This window comes from Bubalus bubalis, chromosome X (assembly GCF_019923935.1).
Source record: "Bubalus bubalis isolate 160015118507 breed Murrah chromosome X, NDDB_SH_1, whole genome shotgun sequence".
Lineage (NCBI taxonomy): Eukaryota > Metazoa > Chordata > Mammalia > Artiodactyla > Bovidae > Bubalus > Bubalus bubalis.
Genome location: NC_059181.1, coordinates 80,938,274 through 80,959,784, shown reverse-complemented (window position 1 = coordinate 80,959,784; position 21,511 = coordinate 80,938,274).

Sequence of the window (21,511 nt, the reverse complement as noted above, 5' to 3'; positions counted from 1 at the left end):
GTAGTGTAACTTTAAATCTTGCACATTTTGTCTGTTTTCAAGTCCTTCCTAGAGTTTATTTATATTGCAAAACATCACGGAGTCATCAAACAGTAGCCTACATTTCTCTCATAAAGTTCTATAAAGGATTTCTTTATTCATTATACATTTAATGTCTTTGCAGCATTGTTTGTAATAATAGCAAAACAATCTTCAAAAAAGAACTGGTTAGATAAATTTTGGTATGTACACAAAGCAGTTGTAAAAGAGAATGATAAACTCTTCATGTACTAAAAACTGAATGACTGCCAACATACCTTAAAGTAGGAGAAAGGAATATGTCAGTATAGTGTTAATTGTATGTCATTTTATTGTAAGAAAGAGGTGAAATAAGACTATATATTCATGTTTTCTTCTGTTTGAATAAAGAATCAACTTGGAGGTAAATAAGCAAGGGATAGGGGCAGCAGGTGGAAATGACTAAACTGGGACATGGTAGTACACCAACTTCTCAAATTATTTTGAACATCATGAGTCACTTATTAAAAAATTTAATAAGTGAAAATCCTACCTAAGAATAGAATTCCTGCAAACAAAGCAGTATGGTCTGCGGGCAAGTGTCCTCTACTTAGAATTGTAATATCTATGAGAATACAAATTATAATTGTAATATCTATGAGAATATATATACTGAGCGACTTCACTTTGACTTTTCACTTTCATGCATTGGAGAAGGAAATGGCAACCCATTCCAGTATTCTTGCTTGAAGAACCCCAGGGACAGGGGGGCCTGGTGGGCTACTGTCTATGGGGTCTCACAGAGTCGAATACTACTGAAGCGACTTAGCAGCAGCATGAGAATATAAAATAATTTAAGAGTTACTGAAATGTGCTGTCATAGAGTTGTGTTGAATGTGGACTCTGAAGACTAACTGCCAGGGACAAAATCCTGGCTGTCCAGTTGGACGATGTATGTAAAAAACACTTGGCACAAGGTGAATGCTCATTATAAAATAAAAATTTATGTTTTAAAAAGAACTATAGGGATATTTTATATCCTATTGTAAGAACAATCAGAATAATCATTTTGGAAAGGGTGAACTTAAGTGTGTGCAATATAATTTAAATTTCAACAGTGATTGGCATACATGGAACTAATGCTGGGGTCAGAAGCTATTAATAGCTGACATTGTGATTTCTACCTGAGTCCCCGCTTGAACTCTAGTTTAATGCCTTTTCCTACAACCATCCAAGTTGCCAAATTGTTATCTGCAAACTGACAAACCATTTCTGGGGAGAACTATTTCCATGGTGTCATGTTTGTCAACTTACAGTCCTACCTTATTATAGCACAAATGAATCTTATGTTTCATGGTGATTGGGGTCTCTATAGCACCTGTGCTGACAACAGCTAATAAGATGAATACTTGATTAAAAACATAAAGGTTATATGAAAACTCTGTGCTATATTTCCAAATTTTCTATAAATCTAAAATTATTTTGAAATAAAAAGTTAATATATATAGGTTCACAAAATAGAGATATACAAATGCTACAAATGCTATATCCCTATTTTGTGAAGCTACGAAGAACCTAGAGAGTGTATTAAAAAGCAGAGACATCACTTGCTGACAAAAGTCTGTATAGTCAAAGCTATGGTTTTTCCAGTAGTCATGTACGGATGTGAGAGTTGGATCATAAAGAAGGCTGAGCATTGAAGAATTGGTGCTTTTGAATTATGGTGTTGGAGAAGACTCTTGAGAGTCCCTTGGACAGCAAGGAGATCCAACCAGTCCATCCTAAAGGAAATCAGTCCTGAATATTCATTGGAAGGACTTATGCTGAAGCTGAAGCTCCAGTACTTTGGCTGCCTGATGTGAAAAGCCAACTCATTAGAAAAGACTCTGATGCAGGGAAAGATTGAGGGCAGAGGAGAAGGTGGGGCAGAGGATGAGATGGTTGAATGACATCACTGACTCAATGTACATGAGTTTGAGCAAACTCTGGGAGCTAGTGAAGGACAGGGAAGCCTGGCATGCTGCCATCCATGAAGTTGCAAAGAGTTGGATGTGATTTAGCATCTGAACAACAATGATAATATACAAATGCTATACAACATAAGATATTTCCAAGCTACTGTGTAGCACAAGAAGGTCAGTTTAGTGCTCTGTGATGACCTAAAGGGGTGGGATGGGAGAGGACTGGAGATTCAAGAGGGAGGGGATATATGTATACATATAGTTGATTCACTTCATTGTAGAGCAGAAACTAACAAAACATCATAGAGCAATTACACTCCAATAAAAAATAAAATATTGTTAAGCTCATTACTAATCATGGAAAGTAATTTAAAATAAAAATGAGATGCTATTACTCATAAAGACTATTAGAATAGGAACTCATACAATGATGTGGGAGAATAAGTTGGTATATTCTCTTTGGAAAATGATTTGGCAATATTTAGAAAAGTTGAAGTTATAGTGACACTATGATTTAGCAAATGCACCCTTAAGCATATACCCTAGAGAAACTATATTCAAGAAAGTTTATAGCAGCATTGTTCATGATAGCCCAGAAGGGGAAACAACCCAAATCCATACACAATAGAAGAGATAATAGGTTGTTTTGATGGATGGCATTATAGCCAAGATATCTATTACTCCCTCCTGAGTTTGTCCCCATGGGTGGATATTACCTTTCATCCTATTTCTATCAGGCTTGGCTATGGGATTTGCAAAGAAATGCGAGTGAATATGGTGCTTGCTAGAAACTCACTGTGCAGACTTTCATCTTTCCCCTTTACCTTTCAGAGAGAGCAGTTATGATGTATATAAGGTCTGTTTTTTCAGCATGGGTCCTATAATGAAGATATAAAGCAGAAGAGCAACCAGACTGCAAAGGAAATACAATTATGAGAAACAAAATTTTGTTTCTGAAAGATCTTAAAGATTTGGGACTTCTTTGTTAAAGCTGACTAATATGACTGTGATATGTTCAGGCCATAAAGTATTACAAAGCAATGAAAACAATTGAACTAACAGTACAGCCAAAAATGAATAATTTAACATATATGACATTGAGTTAAATAACCAAGTTCAGAAGAAAATGTAGAGAACATTCCATTTACAAAAGTCCAAAATCAGGCAAAAGTAAACTATACTGCTTAGCAATGCAGACTTAAATAATACAATTATAAAGAAAAAGGAATGACTTTATCATAAAAATAAGCATAATGGTTACCTCCAGGGGAGCAGCAGGTGGACGTGATTGGAGAGAGAAATGAAAGGGGTTTCTGGGGCACTGACAGTGTTTTATTTCTCGGTCTGGTTACTCAGATATTTGCTTTATAATTAGTCTTGAACTATTCATATATTTTATGCACTCTTATCTATGCATTTTCCTCCCAGTTTAAAAAATAAATAAATATTATATATAATATATATGGGTTCACTTGTACAAATGCTATGGATCAAGTTTACATTTGTTAAACATGCATTTGACAAATTTACTGGTATTTCTGAAATGGATACAATGGATACAGAATTTCTAACCTGAAAAATTTCACTGGAACTTTGGTCTTATCCTGATATTCTAGAGGGAGATGTGATCTAATTATTGCATTGATTTCTTGATTTTCAGGCAGAGAAGAAATCATGATCTCTCTCTCTCTTTTAAAAGATTTTTCAAAAAGCAAATATCTTCTTCAGTAATACCAGAATGACTTTTGCCTGAAAGTGTTTTTGCTAATGTGACATATTTTTTTAATTAATTTTGCTTTATTTTCCAAAAAAGCTAATACCAGTGTAAATGAGATCAGTTAATCAGTGGTAAGAAAGGTAATTGCTGTAGTTATTCAATAATGGTTTCCCTTTTTTTAAGTGAAGTTTAATTTCAGGTGTACCAGAAAGGATCTAAATATTGTCATTTACATCATTAGATATGGGCAAAACCATGATTAAAGCGAATGCAAATCACTTGGTATGGAAAAAAAATCTCATTAAAATAAAATAATGCCTACCAATTGTGTGAACTTTTCAACCTACTCCCGAAGAGTTTCTTTCAGAATGTATCTTCAAGTTAACAAGAGTAGAAAGAACAATAACAAAATAAATTCACATTTGGGATTTAGGTTTAACTTAGATTTAGGTTTATCTTGAATGTAAACCTTGAACAAGCAGCTTATCCTTTCTAAACTCCAGCATTTTATCATCTGTAAAGAAACCAACTGTTTGGAGGGGAAAACAGAAGGACCCACCAGCTTATGATGTCTGCTTAGTGTTAATTCCCTTTCACCCAGTGGATACCAACCTAAAGTCTTCCCACTCACTGCTCTGCAGTACCCCATCTGCTTAACTGACACTTAAATACTTAATGGGTGTTAGGTTGATATGTGGCCCTTATGGCATGCTGTGATGAATTTAGTGATATATATTCCATTTTGGTGGCATCAATTGTGAGTGCTATGTAGAGTTCAGATACAAGCGACTGATGGATGATTCCTTATATATGTAGTGCCTCCCTAATTATTGCAGAAATACCTTCCTTCCATGAGCCTACGTCTTCTCTGATTACCCTGTCACTTATAAAACTCTGGTTGGTGAACCCTTATTCCTCCGGGAATCCTGGATAGTACGAGTATCAATATGTTTTGATCTTTTCTGTTTGATGTTGGTCACTTAGCTGTGTGGTAAATTTCTGGCAGGTGGGAGGGAGATTATGGAGGAGAAGGTGCTTTGGAAACATCTGACAGCAGGGATCCCCATCCTCTGAGTCACAGGCTGGTACTGGTCTGTGGCCTGCTAGGAACCAGGCTGCACAGCAGGAGGCGAGTGGCAGGTGAGCAAGTGAAGCTTCATCTGTATTTACAGCCACTCCCCATCACTTGAATTACCGCCGGAGCTCCATCTCCTATCTGATCAGAAGATTCATAAGAGCCTCATAGGAGTTCAAACCCTGCTGTGAACTGCACATGCAAGGGATCTAGGTTGTAAGCTCTAATGCCTGATGATCTGAGGTGGAGCTGAAGTGGTGATGCTAGCACTAGGGAGCAGCTACAAATTTAGATTACTATTAACATAGAGGTTTGACTGCACAGAGACTATAATAAATCGTTTGCAGGCTCATATCAAAACTTTATCAGTGAATGGCAAGTGATGGTGAGTTGTAGAATTATTTCATTATATGTCATAATAATAGAAATAAATTGCATGACAAATGTAATGCAATTGAATCATCCCAAAACCATATTCTGCCCTCTGGCCTATGGATAAATTGTCTTCCATGAAATTGTCCCTGGTGCCAAAAAGATTGGGGACCTCTGTCCTACAGGATTCATCAAAAAATGGGTTCTGTTCTTTCCCTCCTACCTTTACAAGCTGTCCTTAATCCTAGAGAGGCAGTGGTGGTTAGTGGCCACGGGAGCAGACTGCCAGTCTGCCAGACTCCCAATACTGATTTTGCTGCTTACTACCATTGTATTAACACTGGTGTTTTTTTCTTCATCTGTAAAATAAGGATGTCGTTATAGAGTTTTGGTGAAGATTAAGTGAGTTAGTACATGTGCAGAATTTAGAACAATGCCAGGCATATAGCTAACATTATTCAGGTATTATTATTATTACCATTAATATAGATTTTACATTTATGGCTTCCATTTTAAACAATGTTTGCGGAAATAATTACCCTTAGACTAGGTGATGGCCGAAGGCTCTTCTGGTACTAACATTCTATGGCCTTATCTTACTTGAGGCCACGCTTTTCTTTCATGGTGAGGTGATAATTATATCAAGATGATGTGATTTGGCATGAACAGCTTTCAAGCACAAGAGTGTTAATATGAAAGAATGAGTACTAAAGGTTTGTTGCCTTTTAATTACATTATATAAACCAAATCAACTACTCATTGCCCTGATGGCACATTTTAAACTACTTTCAATTGGAGAACATATCCTGCTCTAACTGTTCCTTCTCCATTGACTGATTGCAGCCCAATCTAATGAAAGTTAGCCAAAGGATTTCTGCAGCCTCCCAAATTAAGTTTATATGATCCTTACTTAAAGCATTGTTACTTGAAAACACTCCATCATATTGAAAGCAAAATAATACCAGGGCTAAAAAGTTAATGAAAAACCTAATTAACTTGGCTGGCTAGCTTTCTGTTGTCAATTTTACTAGGGTAAAAGGCTTACAGAGCCTCAGATAGTGGAAGTCTTGATTTGAACAGCAACAGACACTTAGCTAGTAGAACATTAAGAAATATCATAAAATAGGTGCTTCAGAAATCCCTTCTAAAATTCATCTATACCAATCCTGTACTTCCCAACTTCCTGAAAGCCACTGCTGAGCAAGACCTCTGTCCCCAATATACTCTCTATACTTTTAATGATGGGCAGGCAAAGGTAAAGTGTAAAGAAAATTCTATTTTTTAAAGTAAAATAATGCTGTGGATAAAAATGCAAACCTCTGTGTTTGAGTGTGTGCATTTAGATGTAAATGGACAGTACTGGCTATTGAAAAAATTTAAAATAAAAACTAATTTAAATAGACGATACAATATAACCAGACCATTACAGCATTAAACATTAAGAGTTTTATTGAGAGTAACTCCCATGCATACTTACAAGCTATGCATGCCAGAAGGGCAACAACACTTTGTGTGTGTGTTTTTTAAGAGCCCTTATATTGATAGTGCACCCACAAAGCCCTCATAAAATTTTTTTGTGTTGCTCTTATGTGAGCATGTAATGCTTACTCTCTATGTGAAAATTATGATATGTAAGCAATACATTCTAACTAATTGAAATGAGACTGTATTATCACACTCATTATTTTATGTGTGGGAAATCAATACACATAATTGTACATATTTATGAAATACATAGATATTAATAAGTACCTGTTGTTACTACTTACTTTACTTATTGAATCCTTTAACAAATATTAATTAAATGTCTCCTATTAACCAGGTGCTATGGTAGTGCTGTAGATTGAGTATTAAGTAAAACGGTTATGTTTCCAGTTTTCATAAAGATTACATTGTGGTGTAAGAAACTGATAAGAAAGAAGTACATAAATCAGTGTGCAGGGCCTATGAGAGTAATACAGAGAACCTATTTTAGATTATAGGATCATAGTAGGTTGTCCTAAGGAAGTGACATTTAAACAGAAACCCAATGAAGAATGGGTACAATGTCTCAGGTAGAAACACATTATGTGCAAAGGCCCTAAGATGATAAACTGCTTGGCATATCCAAGGAATGCCAAATACAAGTATGACCGGTGCAAAATAAGTGATAGATGAAAAGATGGATGATGGATGAGGCTGAATTATAGACAAAGGCCAGATGATGCAGGAGCTTAAAGAACCACAATAAAAAGTTATGGGTTTATTCAAATGAATTAGAAAGCATCGAAAAGTTTAAAACAGTGTTATATAATCCACTCTATATAATGAGAATCACTTTGGTTGTTCTATGTAGAATCATAGAGAGAGTCTAAAGAGGAAGTAAGGAGACCGATTTGCAAGGTTTTGTTGCAGTCCGGGTGGTAACAGTGTCAGCGAGAATGAAGAGAGCAGAAATGAGATATATTTTGGAGGTAAAATAGATTGATTTTGGTAGTAGACTGAGTGTGGAATGGGCAGGAAGATAAGGATAGAAGCGTGTGGCCTGAGCAACTGGACAAATGGTGGTGTTATTTACAGGGACCTGGAGGATTTGGGTTAGGTATATGTTTAGGAGAAATGCTAAAGAAATTGTTTATGATGTAGGAAGTCTATGCAACATCCAAATCACTTGAAATTCTGATTTCCTGCATGAGACTTGGTGATTTAAGTCTAGAGACTAGAATGTAATTGCAGTTATATAACAAAAATCCCTTCCCCAGGTGATTTGTTTTCATAGGCAATGCAATTTTGATTAGTAATGGCAAAACTATATTTACATCACATGCTTACTGTAAAATGTAAATGGATATGTACTCTGAGCACATACTATATACTATTAGGCATTTCAGACACATTAGATTGCACTTGACCTTCAAACCAACCCGGTAGGGCTTGCAGTCAAATTTAACTGTTGTTTAAGAGATGACAATGGTGAAATTCAGAGAAGTGAAATGATTTGCCCAAGTTTATACATCTACTATATGTGTAACATATTTGAAAGGGGTAAAAGTATTAAATTTTTATTATCCACAGTTTTTCTACCTTATCTTTTTTTAAGCTTTTTATTTGGTAAAGTATTTCAAATCCTGAAAGATGATGCTGTGAAAGTGCTGCACTCAATATGCCAGCAAATTTGGAAAACTCAGCAATGGCCACAGGACTGGAAAAGGTAAGTTTTCATTCCAATCCCAAAGAAAGGCAATGCCAAAGAATGCTCAAACTACTGCACAATTGCACTCATCTCACACGCTAGTAAAGTAATGCTTAAAATTCTCCAAGCTAGGCTTCAGCAATACATGAACCGTGAACTTCCAGACATTCAAGCAGGTTTTAGAAAAGGCAGAGAAACCAGAGATCAAATTGCCAACATCTGCTAGAACATCAAAAAAGCAAGAGAGTTCCAGAAAAAACAATTATTACTGCTTTATTGACTATGCCAAAGCCTTTGACTGTGTGGATGACAATAAAAATAATCTGTGGAAAATTCTGAAAGAGATGGGAATACCAGATCACATGACCTGCCTCTTGAGAAACCTATATGCAGGTCAGGAAGCAACAGTTAGAACTGGACATGGAACAACAGACTGGTTCCAAATAGGAAAAGTAGTACGCCAAGGCTGTATACTGTCACCCTGTTTATTTAACTTATATGCAGAGTACATCATGAGAAACGCTGGACTGGATGAAGCACAAGCTGGAATCAGGATTGTCGAGGGAAATATCAATAACCTCAGATATGCAGATGACACCACCCTAATGGCAGAAAGTGAAGAGGAACTAAAAAGCCTCTTGATGAAAGTGAAAGAGGAGAGTGAAAAAGTTGGCTTAAAGCTCAACATTCAGAAAACGAAGATCATGGCATCTGGTCCCATCACTTCATGGGAAATAGATGGGGAAACAGTGGAAACAGTGTCAGACTTTATTTTGGGGGGCTCCAAAATGACTGCAGATGGTGATTTCAGCCATGAAATTAAAAGACACTTACTCCTTGGAAGGAAAGTTATGATGAACCTAGATAGTATATTCAAAAGCAGAGACATTACTTTGCCAACAAAGGTTCATCTAGTCTAGGCTATGGTTTTTCCAGTAGTCATGTATGGATATGAGAGTTGGACTGTGAAGAAAGCTGAACGCTGAAGAATTGATGCTTTTGAACTGTGGTGTTGTATAAGACTCTTGAGAGTCCCTTGGACTGCAAGGAGATCCACCCCGTCCATTCTAAAGGAGATCAGCCCTGGGATTTCCTTGGAAGGAATGATGCTGAAGCTGAAACTCCAGTACTTTGGCCACCTCATGCGAAGAGTTGACTCATTGGAAAAGACTCTGATGCTGGGAGGGATTGGGGGCAGGAGGAGAAGGGGACGACAGAGGATGAGATGGCTGGATGGCATCACCGACTCGATGGACGTGAGTCTGAGTGAACTCCGGGAGTTGGTGATGGACAGGGAGGCCTGGTGTGCTGCAATTCATGGGGTTGCAAAGAGTTGGACACAACTGAGCGACTGAACTGAACTGAACTGAACTGAAAGTATACTTAATATAAGATTTCCGATTTAGGCCATTTTTAACTACACAAGTCAGTGGCATTAGGTATGTTCATGATGTCATATAACCATCACCTGTACACATTTTCAGAACCTTTTGATCATCCCAAATAGAAACTTTGTAACTATTAAAAAATAATCCCTATTCTTCCCCTCCTACCCTGCCCCTCTCCCTGGTAACATCTAACCTACTTTCTGTCTTCTATGAATTTGCCTGTTTAGATATTTCATATATGTGGAATCATACAACATTTGTCTTTTTGTATATGGCTTATTTCAACTACAGTAATGTTTTCAAAGTTTATCTATGTTATAATGTACATGAGAATTTATTTCCTTTTTATGGCTGAATAATATCCCATTGTGTGTGTGTGTATCTATGTGTGCATGCTCAGTTGTGTCAGACTCGTTGCCACCCCATGGACCATAGCCTTCCAGGTTCCTCTGTTCATGGAATTTTCCAGGCAAGAATTCTGGAGTGGGTTGCCATTTCCTTCTCCAGGGGATCTTCCTGACTCAGGGATTGAACCCATGTCTTCTGCATCTCTTGCATTGGGAGGTGGATTCTTTATCACTGAGCCACCTGAGAAGCCTATGTGTATCTTTATCTACCTATATTTATCTATCATAGATTTTATATCACTTCATTTTTGATAGAAAAATGTTGTTTCCACCTTTTTGCTATTGTGAATAATGCTATTATGAACATTGGTGCATGATTATCTATCTGATTCCTTTCATTTAATCTTTTTGATATATTCCTAGGACTAAAATTAGTGGATCATATGGTAATTCTAGGAGAAGGCAATGGCACCCCACTCCAGTGTTCTTGCCTGGAGAATCCCAGGGACAGAGGAGCTTACTGGGCTGCTGTCTATGGGGTCACACAGAGTCAGACACGACTGAAGCGACTTAGCAGCAGCAGCAGCAGCATGGTAATTCTACATCTAATTTTAGCAGAAACACTCAACTATTTTCCACAGCAGCTGTACCATTTTATATTCCAATCAGTAATGCTTAAGGGTTTCAATTTCTCCACATCTTCACCAACACTTATTAATTGCTGTTTTTTTTTTTTTAACATAGCTTACTTATTTTAAAAATTTGTTTCCAGTTTGAGATATAATTAACATATAGCATTGTATTAGTTTAAGGTATACAGCATATTATTTGATATGTGTATATATTGCAAAATGATTACCACAATAAGTTTTGTTACCAACCATCACTTTTTTAAAATGATAGTCATCCTCATGTGTGTAAAGTAATATCTCATCGCACTTTTACAATAACTAATGAGCATTGTGCTATATGCTCTTTGGTCCCTTTTGTATCTTCTTTGCAACAATGTTATCTACATTTCCATTATCATTGGAGAAATGTCTGCCCATTTTTTTTGCCCCTTTTTCAATAGGATTTTTTGTTGATTCATAGGAGTTCTTTATATAGTCTGGATTTTTATTTTATTTTATTTTTTTTGAAGGAAAAACAATTTAATTGGTAAAGGAAATTCAACCCACCATTTTATTCAATGAGTTCAATCTCTCAGTCATGTCCGACTCTTTGCGACCCCATGAACCGCAGCAAGCCAGGCCTCCCTGTCCATCACCAACTCCCGGGGTTCACTCAAACTCATGTCCATTAAGTCATTGATGCCATCCAGCCATCTCATCCTCTGTCGTCCCCTTCTCCTCCTGCCCTCAATCATTCCCAGCAACAGGGTCTTTTCAAATGAGTCAGCTCTTTGCATCAGGTGGTCAAAGTATTACTTTCAGCTTCACCATCAGTCCTTCCAATGAACACCCAGGACTGATTTCCTTTAGGATGGACTGGTTCGATCTCCTTGCACTCCAAGGGATCTCTAGAGTCTTCTCAACAGCACAGTTCAAAAGCATCAATTCTTCGGCGCTCTGCTTTCTTTATAGTCCAATTCTCACATCCATACATGACCACTGGAAAAACTATAGCCTTGACTAGACGGAACTTTGTTGACAAAGTGATGTCTCTGCTTTTGAATATGCTGTCTAGGTTGATCATAACTTTCTTTCCAAGGAGTAAGTGTCTTTTAATTTCATGGCTGCACTCACCATCTGCAGTGATTTTGAAGCCCCCCAAAATAAATTCAACCACTGTTTCCACTGTTTCCCCATGTATTTGCCATGAAGTGACAGGATTGGATGCCATGATCTTAGTTTTCTGAATGTTAAGCTTTAAGCCAACTTTTTCACTCCCCTCTTTCACTTTCATCAAGAGGCTTTTTAGTTCCTCTTCACTTTCTGCCATAAGGGTGGTATCATCTGCATATCTGAGGTTACTGATATTTCTCCTGGCAGTCTTGATTTCAGCTTGTGCTTCTTCCAGCCCAGCGTTTCTCATGATGTACTCTGCATAGAAGTTAAATAAGCAGGGTGACAGTATACAGCCTTGACGTACTCCTTTTCCTATTTGGAACCAGTCTGTTGTTCCATGTCCAGTTCTAACTGTTGCTTCCTGACCTGCATACAGGTTTCTCAAAAGGCAGGCCAGGTGATCTGGTATTCCCATCTCTTTCAGAATTTTCCACAGTTTATTGTGATCCACACAGTCAAAGGCTTTGGCATAGTCAATAAAGTAGAAATAGATGTTTTTCTGGGACTCTCTTGTTTTTTTGATGATCCAATTTGATCTCTGGTTTCTCTGCCTTTTTTAAAACCAGCTTGAACATCTGGAAGTTCACGGTTCTTGTATTGCTGAAGCCTGGCTTGGAGAATTTTGAGCATTACTTTACTAGCGTGTGAGATGAGTGCAATTGTGCAGTAGTTTGAGCATTCGTTGGCATTGCCTTTCTTTGGGATTGGAATGAAAACTGACCTTTTCCAGTCCTGTGGCCACTGCTGAGTTTTCCAAATTTGCTGGAATATTCTGTGCAGCACTTTCACAGCATCATCTTTCAGGATTTGAAATAGCTCAACTGGAATTCCACCACCTCCACTAGCTTTGTTCATAGTGATGCTTTCTAAGGCCCACTTGACTTCACATTCCAGGATGTCTGGCTCTAGGTGAGTGATCACACCATCGTGATTATCTAGGTCATGAAGATCCTTTTTATACAGTTCTTCTGTGTATTCTTGCCATCTCTTCTTAATATCTTCTGCTTCTGTTAGGTCCCTACCATTTCTGTCCTTTATTGAGCCCATCTTTGCATGAAATGTTCCCTTGGTATCTCCAATTTTCTTGAAGAGATCTTTAGTCTTTCCTGTTCTATTGTTTTCCTCTATTTCTTTGCATTGATTGCTGAGGAAGGTTTTTGTATCTCTCCTTGCTATTCTTTGGAACTCTGCATTCAAATGGGTATATCTTTCCTTTTCTCCTTTGCTTTTGGATTCTCTTCTTTTCACAGCTATTTGTAAGGCCTCCTCAGACAGCCATATTGTTTTTTTTGTTTTTTTTTTTGCATTTCTTTTTCTTGGGAATGGTCTTGAATCCTGTCTCCTGTACAATGTCACAAACCTCCGTCCATAGTTCATCAGGCACTCTGTCTCTCAGATCTAGTCCCTTAAACCTATTTCTCACTTCCACTGTATAGTCATAAGGGATTTGATTATCCATGTCATAATGAGTGTACTACTGAAAGGATAACTCAGTTCTTCTCTTGATCCATAATAATGTCTTTCTTAACGTGTTAGTAAATATTTTTTCCATGCAAAATGACCCATAATGGAGATAAATTCTTTATCCAACATTCAAATAAAGAAATAGAACCTAATGTGAGACTACTAACTTGTCTGAAAATACTGAGAGACTGAATGTTGAGTACCAAGGTAGCATCTTTATTGCCTCATCAATATATGATTTTCAGATATTTTCTTCCATTCCTTACCTATGTTTTATTTTATAGCCATTGTGCCTTTATAATGTGGATCCAAGCAATAAATAAAGAGAATTGAAGAAACCAAAAAATGATTAATTGGTTTGGTTTATAGAAAATGCAAAGAGATACAAGGAAAAAGACAAGATATCCAGAAAGTGAAAGATGAGGACAAGAAAAGAGCAAGGGAAACTGAAGAGAGGGAAAAATGATGACAGTAATTCATGTGGGAAGACAGATAAGAGTGGTTGGGCATGAAACTTTGGGGAGATGTGCATAAATTAATTTTTTGAAATATAATTTTCTCATGGAAAAAGCTGAATTATATAAATCACAAGAAGAAAACAGTTTTATTCTTTCTGAGTGTTGGGATTATAAGACTACCTCCATTTTCCCCGCCTGAGTTTGGGATTCATTAAAATACTTATAGATACAAATAAGAAAGAGTTACCAAAAATCATTTCTTTAAGTGGTAAAGCTGATAATAGATAATATGTCTTATATCCATGGGCAAGAAGCCTTTGTTATACCACATAGCAGAATTAGACAGAATTATTCACCCAGGTGCAGGTGGTACTGGAAAACCTCAAGCCACCTTGTATGAGTACATAGAAGAGGGGAAGAGAATATATACTCCCTGCAGATGGCAAGATCTTGAGTTAAAAACAAGATGCAGAGGCCAAGAGATACATCTAGTTCCATATCCCAGATCTACCATTCTCATAAGACACAAAACTCATCTCCAGGAGTGGAGTATGTGAGAGAGTACAGAGAACCTGGGATGTTTTTAAAATTGATATCCCACTACATGGAAGAAAACATCAGATGGGGAAAGAAGCATTATTCTTCTAAAATGCAGCACTACCCCTGAAACCCAAGTCTGCCAAATAGTTCTTTCTTGTACCTTGTATGACTTTCCAGGCAGATTTTATATCAATAACTTTTCTAGTCATTCTTGAATCACAAAAGTCCAGTTCCGGTAAGGCAATATTCTTGTTTGGCCTAATATTCTCCTGTGACTTTGGTTATTAGGGATCTAGGAAGTGACTTGGAGTTGAAGAAACTATGACTGTATTGAAGGATCCACATCATGTTTATGGTGTGAAGCAAGCCAACACTAGCACAGACTGGATCTCAGATATTTTTTATATAATGTCGACTAGGGCTTCAAGACAGCTATAGACAATCAAGTATTTCTACAGAGGCTACTGAGGGAAGCTACTACAAAAGTATTAGGCATAGGAGGAGTATGGGGGAGAGCTAGAGATAGGTAAATACTCTTACAGTCTCTTACGAATAGCTGAGAAAATAAGAGAAGTGAAAGGCAAAGGAGAAAAGGAAAGATATACTCAACTGAATGCAGAGTTCCAGAGAATAGCAAGGAGAGATAAGAAAATCTTAAGTGAATAATGCAAAGAAATAGGGGGAAACAATAGAATGTGAAAGACTAGAGATTTCTTCAAGAAAATAAAGAGATACCAAGGGAACATTTCATGCAAAGATGGACACGATAAAGGACAGAAAGGACAAGAACCTAACAAGCAGAAGAGATTAAGAAGTAGCAAGAATACACAGAAGAACTGTACAAAAAAGTCTTAATGACCCAGATGATGACAATGGTGTGGTCGATCACCTGGAGACAGACATCCTGGAGTGTGAAGTCAAGTGGGACTTAGGAAGAATTACTATGAACAAAGTTAGTGGAGGTGATGGAATTCCAGCTGATCTACTTAAAATCTTAAAGGATGCTGCTGCTACAGTGCTGCACTCAATATGCCAGCAAATTTGGAAACTCAGCAATGGCCATAGAACTGGAAAATGTCAGTTTTCATTCCAATCCCAGAGAAGGGCAATGCCAAAGAATGTTCAAACTACTTCACAATTGCATTCATTTCACATGCTAGCAAAGTCATCCTCAAAATCCTTCAAGCTAGGCTTCAACAGTAGGTGAACCGAGAACTTCCAGATGTAAAAGTTGGATTTAGAAAAGGCAGAGGAACCAGAGATCAAACTGCCAACATCCATTAGATCATAGAAAAAGCAAGAGAATTCTAGGGAAAAAAATCTACTTCTGCTTCATTGACTATGCTAAAGCCTTTGACTGTGTGGATCACAACAAACTGTGGAAAATTTTAGAGATGGGAATGCCAGACCACCTTACCTGCCTCCTGAGAAACCTGTATGCAGATCAAGAAGCAATAATCAGAACCGGACATGGAACAACAGACTGGTTAAAAATTGGGAAAGAGGTATGTCAAGGCTATATACTGTCACCCTGCTCATGTAACTTCTATGCAGAGGACATCATGTGAAAGGTCATGCTGGATGAAGAACAAGCTGGAATCCAGATTGTTGGGAGAAATATCAATAACCTCAGATATGCAGATGACACCACTCTAATGGCAGATAGTGAAGAGAAACTAAGAGCCTTTTGATGAAGATGAAAGAGGAGAGTGGCTTAAAACTGAGCTGGCTTAAAACTCAACATTCAAAAAACTAAAATCATGGCATCCTGTCCCATCAGTTCATAGAAAATAGATGGGGGGAAAGTGGAAACAGTGACAGATTTTGTTTACTTGAGCTCCAAAATCACTGCAGATGGTGACTGCAGCCATGAAATTAAGACACCTGCTCTTTGAAAGAGAAGCTATGACAAACCTAGACAGCATATTAAAAAGCAGAGGCATTACTTTGCTGACAAATTCCATATAGTCAAAGCTATGGTTTTTCCAGTAGTCATGTATAGATGTGAGAGTTGGATCCATGAAGAAGGCTAAGGGCCGAAGAATTGATGCTTTTGAATTGCGTTGCTGAAGAAGACTCTTGAGAATCCCTTAGACTGCAAGGAGATCCAATCGGTCAATGCTAAAGCAAATCAACCCTTAATATTGATTGGGAGCACTGATGCTGAAGCTGCAGCTCCAATGCTCTGGCCACCTGATGTGAAGAGCTGACTCATTGGAAAAGACTCTGATACTGGGAAAGATTGAGAGCAGGAGGAGAAAGGGATGACAGAGGATGAGATGGTTGGATGGCATTATTGCCTCAATGGACATGAGTTTGAACAAACTCCAGGAGATAGTGAAGGGTGGGGAAGCCTGGCTTGCCTCAGTCCATGGGTTCACAAAGAGTTGGACACAACTGAATGAACAACAAGAGCTTCTGTTCAGCAATCAAGCTACAAACTGCACCACAGATAACTCAGAAGGGACTAATGCACAGGATATAAGAAAAAGCAACCTACTTGGAAAATGTGCAAAATTCTTGAATAGTCATTACATAGAAGAGTGTAATGACTATTGGCCAAGGGTCAATAAACATATAAACAATGTACAGCTTCATGAAATTAAAACAACAATGAAATACCATTTTACATTTCCCATGTTGGCAAAAATATAAAAGTTTTAGAGCTATTTTATTCCTGGCTATTTACTCCTCAGGACTTGGTAAACTGTGGGTCAAAGACAAATATATCCTGCAGCCTCTATTGGTATAGCCCTGCAAACAAAGAATGTTTTTTACATATTTAAAGAGTTGTAGGGAAAAAAATTAATTAATTATTTTTTATTGAAGGATAATTGCTTTACAAAATTTTACTGTTTTCTGTCAAACCTCAACATGAATCAGCCATAGGTATACATATATCCCCTCCCTTTTGAAACTCCCTCCCATCTCCCTCCCCATCCCACCCCTCTAGGTTGATACAGGGCCCCTGTTTGAGTTTCCTGAGCCATACAGCAAATTCCCATTGGCTATCTATTTTACATCTTGTAATGTAAGTTTCCATGTTACTTTTTGAGTTGTAGAAAACCTTTTTTAAAAGAAGAATATGTGACTGAGACCATAAGTAATTTACAAAGCCTAACGTATTTACTATCCAGACCTTTACAGAAATAAGTTGCTAGTCCCTGAGCAAAACTCTAATATTGTATACCAAAAGATATTTATAAAAATGCTCCTAACTGTATTATTTGTTAATGGGCACAATCTGGAAGCAATGCAAATATTATCCATTGTGGAATACATAAATTGTTGTTTTCATACAATAGGCTATTATACAGTAAGGAAAATGAACAAACTAAGCTAAGCAAAAATGCGGATGAAGATCTTAGTCATAATGTTGAGTGATAGAAGAAAGGTACAAATGAGAATGATTTCATTTATCTGACATTAAAAACATACAATGTTATATAATGTATTATTTTAGGATCCAAAAATGCTAAATAAATTAAAATGGAAATTTCAAGATTAAGGCTACATGACAGAGGAGAGGGGGAGGATGGGTGAGGTTTCCTTTGATAGAATTTAAGACATAAAGCATTAACAACAGTAAGAAACAACATCACATAGTAATTACAAGATCAAACTACTGAGAAAATGTAACTGATATGAGCTTTTATACACTGAAAAAAATTTTTCCTTTAAAAATATAGAGTACTTCACTCTCCCAGAAAGAAAAACACCAATACAGTATACTAATGCATATATATGGAGTTTAGAAAGATGGTAACGATAACCCTGTATGTGACACAGCAAAAGAGACACAGGTGTATAGAACAGACTTTTGGACTCTGTGGGGGGGAGGGGGATGATTTGGGAGAAAGGCATTGAAACATGTATAATATCCTATAAGAAACGAATCATCAGTCCAGGTTCGATGCAGGATACAGGAAGCTTGGGGCTGGTGCACTGGGATGACCCAGAGGGATGGTATGGGGAGGGAGGTGGGAGGGGGGTTCAGGATTGGGAACACGTGTACACCTACGGCGGATTTATGTTGATGTATGGCAAAACCAATACAATATTGTAAAGTAATTAGCATCTAATTAAAATAAATTTAAATTTAAAAATATACAGAGAGAGTACTAACTGACAGTTTTACAAGCAGAAATTGACAAAACTAAATTACAGTGGGAGGTTTACACACATCTATTTGAAACTGATAGATCAAGCAGACAGAAAATTACTAAGTATTGAGAAGACTCAAAGAATAATAATAATAACCTTAATCTCATACTCACATACACACAATTACTTTTGAGAATAAATATGGAATATATATGGTTTTCAAGCTCACACTCAATGTTTTCAAAAATTTACGAGTGCTAGTTGCTGAAGGAAATCTAAACACATTTCAAATAACTGATATCATGCAGGAAATTTCCTTTGAGCACATTACAGTCAAAGGATAGATGAAAAAAAAATAATTATAGCCATATGTTTGAAGGTTAAAATGTAAACTACTAAGTAACATAAGAAGTAATAAGCAAAATCACAAGGGAAATCAAATATATATAATACTAAATGATAGTTAAAGTAAAAATATGAAAAAGACATGCATGGCAAAGTGCCATTTATGTAAATTAAAATGCAAAACATGAGCCAGTGTATTTCAGAGATAAATGCATATGTAGCCAATATATTTAAACAAATCAACATTATGTTTATCTTCCTCAGTATTGAAGTGTGGGGTGGAGGAGAATGAAACTGGGAAGATACAATCAAGGTGTAGAAAGTGATTTTTATGATACAAAAGAAATGGAAAGTAGTTAATATTTATTTAAGCTACATGGTGATTATACAATCTGTATTATCTCAACTTAATGTTTGAAATATTTCATGATGAAAAACAGAATCCAGTAGATGAGGGAAGCTGCATTGCACATAAAATAGTACCTACATTTTTGTTTTCTGGTGGTAATAAGAGATAAATATAATTTTAGGAACTTTATTTTTCTCTCTGGGAACAAGGGATTTATTTTGAAAACAGAAGGGACTTTAAATTGATACATACTATAAGGAGATGGCAAGTTTGAGACATTTTATATTATCTTATAGTGTTTGTTGCTTTTTTCTGATGGATATTTTATAATTCCTTTCTCTGGTGAGGTGTGTTAGACTGTTTAGCAGGATATATCTGAATATGACAAACAGGATAGAGGTACTTGCCTGGCTTAGTTTATGGATACCTTTGGGTTATACTTGATTTCAATAAAATATTGGCCAGAGTGGAAAGAAAGAAGGATACTGTGGCCATGGGGAGAAGGCTCTTTGTATGAGTTTACCTTCTCATGTCCCCTTTTGTTATTGGTGGGAAAATACAAGGATATGAAGCCAAAGGGATGGTGCCAAGGAACAGGGCACTCAGTATGCCTCTAATTCCTCTAATTCCTTCCTGAGCCCAGTGCTGAAAGGATTTCTTTCAACTCTTACAGGTTTATCCCAGCTCAGTGGGTAGGTGGATCAGCAGGTGGTATTGATTAAGGCCGTAGTTAATAATAAAGAGTTCGGATATCCTGGAGTTTTCTTGATACTTTGTGTATGTATGTAGCTTGTAAATATACTATGGCAATAGACAGCTAGTTGAGGATTCAGGAAAGTGTGTGTATGTGTGCACGCACTCAGTCATGTCAGATCTTTGCAACCTCATGGACCGTAGCCTACCAGGCTCCTCTGCCCATAGAATTCTGCAGGTAAGAATACTGGAGTGGGTTGACATTCCCTTCTCCAGGGGATCTTCCTCTGCGCAGATCTTTCATCTGCACCTCCTGCATTGCCAGGTGGATTCTTTACCACTGAGCCACCAGGGAAGCCGATAAAAATACACGCACACTGCTGCTGCTGCTAAGTCGCTTCAGTCGTGTCCGACTCTCTGCGACCCCATAGACGGCAGCCCACCAGGCTTCCCGTCCCTGGGATTCTCCAGGCAAGAACACTGGGGTGGGTTGCCATTTCCTTCTACAATGCATGAAAGTGAAAAGTGAAAGTGAAGTCGCTCAGTCGTGTTCGACTCTTCGCGGCCGCGTGGACTGCAGCCCACCACGCTCCTCCGTCCGTGGGATTTTACAAGCAAGAGTACTGGAGTGGGTTACCATTTCCTTCTCTGATACTCACACTATTATATATAAAATAGGTAAACAACAAGCACATACTGTATGGTACAGGGAACTCTACTCAATATCTCGTAACAATCGATAAAGGGAAAAAAAAATCTGAAAAAGAATATATATAAACATATGCCACATCTTCTTTAACCATTATCCATTCATCTCTCCATGGACATTTAGGTTGCTTCCATGTGTTGGCTATCATAAATAGTGCTGCTATGAACATTGGGGTGTATTTATCTTTTCGATTTAGAGTTTTCTTCAGATCAAGTGGGATTGCAAAGATCTCTCTCATCCCAAAATATGTTGAAGACGAACTTCTACTCCTTTTTTCTTGAAACTCTCTCTCCCCTTAGCTTCATTTTCCAGGTTCTCCTGTACCAGCTTTGTTTCAGTCTCTCCCTCCAATTCCTCTTTTTCCAATCCCTCTCTAAATATTTATGTCCTTAAGTTTTTCAACCTTTTTCTCTTCTCTCTGTGATTTTTCTTACCCTTCCACACTTGACTCCAAATGCTGTATCTCTAATTGTATTTCCAGGCTTTATACAAATATATATATATATATATATACACAGACACACACACACACACACAAATTGTCCCAGATCGAAATCATTACCTCTGTAACCATAGCCCCATACTTCCTTCTATTTACATTAATTTTCTGATTAAAGACATGGTGCTGTCTACTAAATAAATCAAGCTAGTGACATAAGACTTACACCTGCTTGATTCCTTTCTCTTACTCCCAATAAAAATTATTCTCCAAATCTTGTTTATATTTTCAGACTCCTTCTTCCCATTTCAGATTCCTAACCTCTCCTTCCCAGCTGCCTAATTGGTCTCCATGTTACTATTGTTTTTCATCCCCAATCCATTGTCCACATTTCTACCAGAATAATCTTTCTAAAACTTAACTCTCAGCATGCAATTCCATTGATTAAACATTTTTGCATGTTCAGTCGCTAAGTCATGTCTGAGTCTTTGCAATCACAAGGACTGTAGCTGGCCAGGCTCCTCTGTCCATGGAATTTCCCAGGCAAGAATACTGGAGTGGTCTGCCATTTCCTATTTCAGAGGATCTTCCCGA